The sequence below is a fragment of the Echinops telfairi genome, unplaced genomic scaffold, assembly GCF_000313985.2.
Source record: "Echinops telfairi isolate 266 unplaced genomic scaffold, ASM31398v2 ScPeMD7_60;HRSCAF=208, whole genome shotgun sequence".
In the NCBI taxonomy this organism is placed as follows: Eukaryota; Metazoa; Chordata; class Mammalia; order Afrosoricida; family Tenrecidae; genus Echinops; species Echinops telfairi.
Genome location: NW_022103958.1, coordinates 44,460,653 through 44,469,182, shown reverse-complemented (window position 1 = coordinate 44,469,182; position 8,530 = coordinate 44,460,653).

Sequence of the window (8,530 nt, the reverse complement as noted above, 5' to 3'; positions counted from 1 at the left end):
TTCTCAGAGAACTGGATTGATGTAAGTGGGCAGTATATAAATTGGATAGTCAAAATTGAGGGAATAAAGGAATGAAGTGGTTGGCTTACAAACTTTCATAGATGGGGGAACATATTCACAGGATCATAAGATTAAGGTGTAGCTGTTACTTAATTGCAACTGTGAAGCTAAAGAATTATGTACAGGTGCCAGGTTGGCAAGGGGTGGATTGAGGTAGTTTATTGTGCCAACCTGGCTGATAAACACATGTGGGGTTAATTGAAAGGTGGAGAGATAAGTGGCTCAGTGAGCCTCGCCTTTCAAGTTCTCAGTTCTCTTGCTTTGTGATGGTCACACAAAGGTGGAGCTGCCTTAGCAGTTCCCTGCTTCACCTTGCAAGGCTTACTTCCTGCAAGACACCCCCAAGGAGAAGGTACATGGACCTACCCCGATGCAGCCCTGGGTGCTGAAGCACCCGTATGGAGACCCCTGCCAACGCTGAGATGCATACACATTCACTGACTTGGCTTTCCTCCTGCAGTCAGCATCATTGAGTCTGTTTTGTTAGATGGAGGAGGACTTTGTGGATTGGAGTTGGACATATGGGTTAATGGGTTAATGTTGGACTTGTGGGCTTGGGCAGCACTGGGTTGGGATGTTTTCTTCATGTGCACTTAACCTTTATATAAAACTCTCGCTTATACATGAGTTGCTGTGGATTTGTTTTTCTAAATTACCTAGACTAACACAATCTTCTACAGCAGAATTCTACAGTACAGGATTTTCTTTGGTTTCTTCACTGATACTTCCGTGGATCCAAGCAAAATGAAATCCTTGGAACCTCCACATTTTCTCTTAGGTGTTTATTGGCCCATTAGTGAGAATTTTTGCTTTCTTTGTGTTCAATTGTAACCCAGACTGAAGGCTTTACATTTGATTTTTCAGTACGTGCTTCATGTCCTCTGTCTCCAGCAAGCAAAGAGTATTGTCATCTGCATATCACAGGTTGTTAATAAGACTTGTTCTGTCTTTTTTTTAAAGCATTTTATTGGAGGTCATACAACTCTTATCACAATCCATACATACATCAATCGTGTGAACCACATTCATACATTCATTGCTCTCATCATTCTCAAAACATTTGCTCTCCACATAAGTGCCTGGCATCAGCTCCTCATTTTCGCCCCTCCCTACCTGCTCCCCCCTCCCTCATGAACCCTTGATAATTTATAAATTTTTATTATTTTGTCATATCTTACACTGTCCAACATCTCCCTTCACCCACTTTTCTGTTGTCCTTGCCCCAGGGAGGACGTTATATGTAAACCCCTGTAATCGGTTCTCCCTTTCTACCTCACCCTTCCTCAACCCCCCCAGCATTGCCACTCTCACCACTGATCCTGAAGGGATCATCCATTCTGGATTCTCTGCATTTCCAGTTCCTATCTATACCAGTGTACATTCGCTGGTCTAGTCAGATTTGTAAGGTAGATTGGGATCATGATAGTGGGTGGGGAGGAAGCATTTAGGAACTACAGGAAAGTTGTATGTTTCATCATTGCTACACTTTACCCTGACTGGCTCGTCTCCTCCCCGTGACCCTTCTGTAAGGGGATGTCCAATTGCCTGCACAGGGGCTTTGGGCCTCTACTCCGCACTCCCCCTTATTCACAATTATATGATTTTTTGTTCTGATGATGACTGATACCTGATCCCTTCGGCATCTCGTGATCACACAGGCTGGTGTACTTCTTCCATGTGGGCTTTGTTGCTTCTCAGCTAGATGACCGCTTGTTTACCTTCATGCCTTTAAGACCCCAGGTGCTATATCTTTTGATACCCGGGCACCATCAGCTTTCTTCGCCACATTTGCTTATGTACCCTCTTTGTCTTCAGTGATTGTGTCGGGAAGGTGAGCATCATGAAATGCCAGTTTGATAGAACAAAGTATTCTTGCATTGAGGGAGTACTTGAGTGGAGGTCCAATGTCCATCTACTACCTTAATATTAAACCTGTACATATATGCACATAGATCTATTTCCCATCCTCATATATAAATATATTTACATATGTACATGCCTTTATTTAGACCTCTACAAATTTGGCAAGGATCTTTTGTAAGATTGGGTTTCTTTTAATGTATTCTTTGAGTTTTTCCATGTCTAGGAAGACTCTTCTACATCTATCTGGATACATAATTTGGAAATAAGTATTCTTTGCTTTGTATTCTTTTCCTTAAATATTTGGAATATGTTACTCTACTCTCTCATCTTCTTCATTGGGTCCGCTGATAGGTCTGAGCATATTTTTAGTTGGGTACATTTATCTATTACTACTTGTTTTCCATAGCTGTTCTCATGATTTCCTCCTTTTCCTCAGAGTTGGATATTTAACTGTTATATCCCTTGGTGACTTCTTCTTGGGATTCATTCTAGCTGGTGCTCTTTCAGCCTCCTGAATGGTTTCCTGTTTTCCATTCATTAAGCTCCACAAGTTTTCCTCTAAGAATTCCCTTACTATTTTTGCCATTGACTTTGTTGTTGTGTCTTGTTCAGGTAGTTCAATTATTCTAATGTTGTTCCTCATCATAGCCTCAGACAGGGATCTCAGGTTTTCTCAACCTTCTCTGATTATCTTATTTGACTCCTTTTCCCATTTGTTGAATTCTGCTTGAATATCCTCTAGGTCAGTGGTGTGATTCTCTGCCTCCTCAAGTCTTTGGAGAAGTCTGTGAATTTTCTACTGGCTTTTGTTATCTTGTCCCTTAGGTCTTGTATTTCCATTTGGTGCATGGCCTTTATTGCCTCTATCATTACATCCCTTTTCTGTATTTTCCCCCTCATATCCTGTATGACTTCAAGCAGCATTCTGAAGATTTCTTTCTGTGGCAGATCAATGTCAGCTTCTTCTATGCATGTCGTTAGGTTCAGGATGTCTTCCAACATGTCCTGTTGTTTTTCCTTTTTTTCATTGAGGTTGTTGGGGCTGATTGCTGTTTGCATTGTGTTGTTTTAGAGCCCAGCTCCATTCTCTAGAGAGTCATAGAGCACTGGGCTCTCTCTTTTAGAGACTCGTAGGAATGCTTCTTCAAACTGCCTGCAGCTAATTGCATTGTAGGGTTAGGCTACTGCTTTATCCTCCTGTGGTTTCACTCTTTCTCTAGCCAACCAGTATTCTGTTATTTGGAGGGCCAGCTGGATGGTCCTCTCAGGGGATGCTGGTTGAGTGGTTGTGGACCCAGGAGGATAGCAGTGTACTGGGTGATCTAACAGGAAATAGTGGTGGTGTGGCCCATGGTGGCTAGGGGTGCCTCAGAGGGCATTTAGAGGTGCCTGCTGCAACTGGAAAGCCATGGAGGGAAGGTGAGTGTGCCTGCTTTGGTGTAGAGTACTGAGTATGGTGGGTGGAATTGTACTAGTTGGCTAGTTTTTTGCGTAGGTTGGGCATAGCTTCCTATAGCATCATGGATTGCTGGAGAGTTTTGGCATACCTGCCTTAGGCTGTGTGAGGCCCCACAGTAGACAGGAGGAAGTTCCCTGAGCCACATGGGACCTTGGCAGGGGCTTCCCCAGCCACTTGGAGTGCTGTGGAAGGCAAGCATAGTTCTCCCCAGCCAAGTGGAGCACCTCAAAGGTGGGATGGTCTTCCTCCAGCTGCTTGAAATGCCTTGGAGGGTAGGCGTGAGTTCCCCTGCAGCAGATGATGGGCGGGATTTCCCCAGCCACATGTTACTCCGCAAAGGGTGGTTCTCCCCAAACTGGGTAGATGGCAGGCATAATTGCCTTTAGCAAAGAGGAGTGTCCTGGAGACCAATAGTGGCATGTGAGAGGAAAGAGTGGAGAAAAAAATGAACCCACTGAGACTGTGGGGGGAGAGAGAGAAGAGAGGAAAACAAAAGTAAATATAAACTGAGGCCCGATAGCCTGGCCATGAGGCTGGGAGGTTTACACCCTGCCCAAAGGCAGCAGCAAGATATGGCTGTGTTGAAGTAAACCCCTTGAGCTGGACGAAGGAGCCTAGCTCATGCTGAGACTGTGGCAGGGCTAAGGTCAAGCCTTAGCCGGCCTCCACAATAGTCAGCCAAAAGCCCACAGCTCTTCAAAACCCAGTGGATCTGTGCCTACTTATGAAGCTCCTCCTGTGACTTGGCAGTCTGGAATTTCCTCTCAGTGACTCTCCTGCACTGATTTCTGCAGGGTCCCTCTAGTATGTGTTACTCAGTCTCCATCTTGCCTTTTCTCTCTGTACAGTAGCCCAAAGCTCCCTTTACATTGATAGTTATTTGTTGTAGCAACACCCCACTACCTGGTATCAAAATTCACATTAGATTCCTATGACTCCTGTTAAAAAAAGGTCTATTTAACTCAATGGCTTGAGACAACAGACATTTGTTCTTTATGGTTTTAGAGGTTATCAGTGAAAACAAGGCACTGATAAGGCCATGGCATCTCTGAAGGCTCTAATAAAGGATTCTTCCTTGCCTCTTCAGTCTTGTGGTAGTTGACAGAAATTCTTGCTGTTCCTTGTTTTGTGGATGCAATATTCTTATCTGTCAGAGTCATCCAATAACATTACCTCTCAGTGTTGTTGTGAACACATTTACCTTTTTTTATAGGTATACCAATCATTGGATTAGAGCTCACTTTAATCCAATATGACCTTATTTTAACTTGATTACATCTACAAACATTCTATTTTCAAATAGGGTGACAGTCACAGATTGTAGAAGTAGGGATGTCAGCACATCTTGGGGAACATGATTAAATTCCTACAAAATGCAATAATAAAATGGTTTCCGTTTTCTCTTTATTATGGTCATTTCCTCAAACTTAGTTCTAATGTTTTGTGTTAAGCTTTGTAAGGAAAGTAGCCATCTTACTTTCTCTTTATTACTGAAATTTTTTCCTTCCTCAAAGGAACTACTCTCAAGAAAATATTCTTAAAACATGTTTGATATACTTACTGCCTATGTATGGGTATGTATTATATATATGTACATATACACACACAAATGTTTTGTAACAATTCATATTTATGTTAAAATATGAAACATTTACAAGTACTTTAAAATTGCATTCTGTTTTGTAGCATTGAAAGGGTGAAGCCATTTCATAGGAGGCAATGAATACCTTAATTGCTTGCACACAAAATGATGGCATTTTTAGAGGTACTCTATTCGCTCAACTTATATGTATCACAGGGCTGTACGTTTTTAAAGGTTTAGAATTATTTTATATACTATCTATTCTTTATGGAAGAGAAATAAACGTATTTTCACTGCCAATTACTTTCCTGAGGGCTGTCTGCTTTTCTCTGTTTCTTTGACTATAAACAATGGGGTTAAGGAAGTTCAGAAAATACCAAGAAGGATAAACAGCGAAGAGGGGAAAAAAATCAATCACTCTTAAGCATGGTACCAAAGCAATGAGAACATTTTGAAAGTGCCAGGAAAGGAAAAACACTGTATCTGTGAAGGGGTAAAAAGAGAATTATATCAAACTTCTTTTTAAAATTCATGGGAGCAAGAAGAAAACGGAGTCACACATTTAAAATATTGAAACATACACACACCAATCTAGAGTTATTTTTTTCCAAATAATTTTATTAGGAACTAATAAAGGCATCATAACATTCATAGTTCAATCACATCAAGCAATATTGTCCCCCCGGAACCCCACCCTCCACCCCTGAAACCCTTATTCTAGTTATTGTCTCGAGAGGTTCATATATCCTGGGTTTCATATAACAACCACAAAAAAAAAACCAAAACTAGAAAAACACACAATAAAGATTCCAGATCCAGTAAAATTATACTTCGAAAGTGAGGGAGAAATAGTCTTCCTCTAATGAAACGAAAGCAGACTGTCACCAGTAGACCTGCCTACCAAACCAAACCAACCTCACTGCCATTGAGTCAATGCTGACTCATAGCAACCCTATAAGACAGGGTAGAACTGGGTTTCTGAAGCAGAAACTGTGGGTTTCTGTAATCGTAACTCTTTGCAGGAGTTGAAAGCCCCCTGTCTTTCTCCTGTGGAGCTCCTGGTGGTTTTGAACTGCCAGCCTTGCAGATCACAACCCAATATGTAACCATGTCACAGGGCTCCCTGCCTGCCTACAAATAGCATAAAATATTCTATACAGAGTAGAATGATACAGAATTCTATACAGGTAGAATATATAGAATAATAATATTCTATAATAAAATTATAGAATAAATTTCCATAAAGAGAGGAAAGTTACAAAAGAGTTAATAAAGGTAAAAGAAAATTTTTATTTTTCTTATCAGCCAGACTATTCATTTTCTTTATCCCTCCTTTCTCCAGATTGGTTTCCTAATCAGTATTCTCACATGATTGGCAGTATTTCTGCTCTGTACATACGGGTCAGAAGAAACCTGTGGAACTTGGCAAATTTTCAGAAGTATAAATGAAGTAGTGTTGAATAGAAAGTAAACTATTCTAAGAATATCATTTACAGTCTAAAACACAGGTGAACAACACAAATTTAATTATTTTATTTTTTAGAAGAACAAATTTCACAATGATATGCCAAAATATGAAAGATCTTCTGTGTATATCATAATGAGCTCTGGGTCTAAAGAGAGCAGCCCTCCTGGTGTCTAATGGAAAGGAAGAAACTTGCAGTGGTGTCCAGGGCTGTTGGCCCCTGGTGGCCCAGAACTCTCATTGTAATCCTCAAGTCACTAAGCTGAACTGTACTGAGTGGAGAAGACAATACCTTGTCTTCCATAATACACTGCACAATTTCAGGCATACAGTGGGCTCATTACAGAGTTTTGAAGAACCTAAATGGCTTGAACACGTATTCCTAAATGACCTTATAAGAAATAGCAGAAAGCTAATTATTCTTATCACTTAAATTTTTCACAATTAAAGTATTAAACAGTGATTTTCCTTTGCATAAGTTAAGAATGCTATTTTATATTATTATTTATTATAAACATTCTGTTTTAAAGTCTAATAAACAGGTAGCTGTGGGTATTAATGGACAATTAGGAGGTACTGAACAAACTAAGGACAAAATTGGACTGAGAATAAATGCTGCTGTTGTTTTCCTATTCATTGGCACATAGCAACCACTATGCAGATTGCTTAGAAAAAAACACAACAAACCAGAATTGCAAATTCTAGAGGAAGGTCAAGTATGAGAGAAAAAGTTCCCTTAGGTAGGTGAAATGGAAGAGCTGGCTCAGTGTTGTGGGCATTTTGTTAGAAGCAAGTACTTTTGAGCGTCAAGGAAGCATTGTCATAGAGGAAGAATCTGGGTTATAAACATCTGACTACAGGAAACTCTATTGCTCGATGCCATTGAGTCAGGGCTGGTCCACAGCGACCCCTTGGAACAACAGAAGAAACCACTGTCCGGTCCTCACCCATCCTCCTAAGTGCTGTTATGCTTGAGCCCAAAGTGTGGTAAGCAGGAAGCTAGGTGTGCTTATCTGCATGTTTTTCAATGGGGACTTGGTAAGCATGGAGGCACTTGTGCTTGTTGTCCTGTTTTTCCTTGTAGATGTGGTAGGCAAAAAGGCACTTGTGCTTACCATGTACTTTTAGTAAAATAAGCTCTTGTACTTACCAGCTTTATACTAAATGGTCATGGAAAGAAGCGAGCCATTTGTGCTTACCAGCTCACTTTTCAGTGGAGAGTTTGGTGAGCACAAAGGCAGATGTGCTTACTGGCCTGTTTTTTTAACAAGGAGCATTTGTGCTTACTCATTTTTCCTTGCAGGACGTTGTAGGCATGGCGGCATTTATGCATACCAACCCATCTTTCCTTGGGGATCATACTAACCATGAAGTGGCTTGTGCTTACTGGCCTGGTCTTCAACATGCATGGTGGTAAGCACCCAGGCACTTGTGCTTACCAGCCCATTTTTCAATGGGGAGTGTGGTAAGAACTGAGCCACATGTGCTTAATGGCAAATTTTTTGGGCTGACCAGCCCGTTTTCTGATGTGTATTTTGGTAAGCACAGATGCATTTGTGCTTACCACTCTTGTACTAAAAAAGAATCATTACCACTCTGATGCACTAAATGGTTCCTGGTGAGTTCTGAGCCCCTTGTGCTTAGCATCCCAGTTTGTCTTGGGGTGCCTGTGGGCGTGGGCACCCTTGTTCTCCCTACCTTCTTGTTGTGTGGAGAGAGTGGTGAGCATGGAAGCACTTGTGTATGTTTTTGTGCCCACTTTTGACAGGGAGTGCCAGACACTTGTGCTTAATGACCTGTTTTTAATGAAGAGCGTGGTAAGTATGCATGCTTACTGTGTGTTTACCAATGCATTTTTTCAACACAAAGGGTAAGCACGGCGTCACTTGTGCTTACCTGCCCATTATTCATCAAGGAACATGATAAGCACATAGGTACTAATCCTTGCCAGATTGGGGGGATTATGGTAAGCACAAAAGCACTTGTTCTTGTTGGCTCATTATTCCTTGGAGATAATGACAATAATCACGGTAAGCAATGAGCTATTCGTGCTTAGCAGTCGTGCTTCCATGACTAGCGTGGTAAGTATGCAGGCACTTGA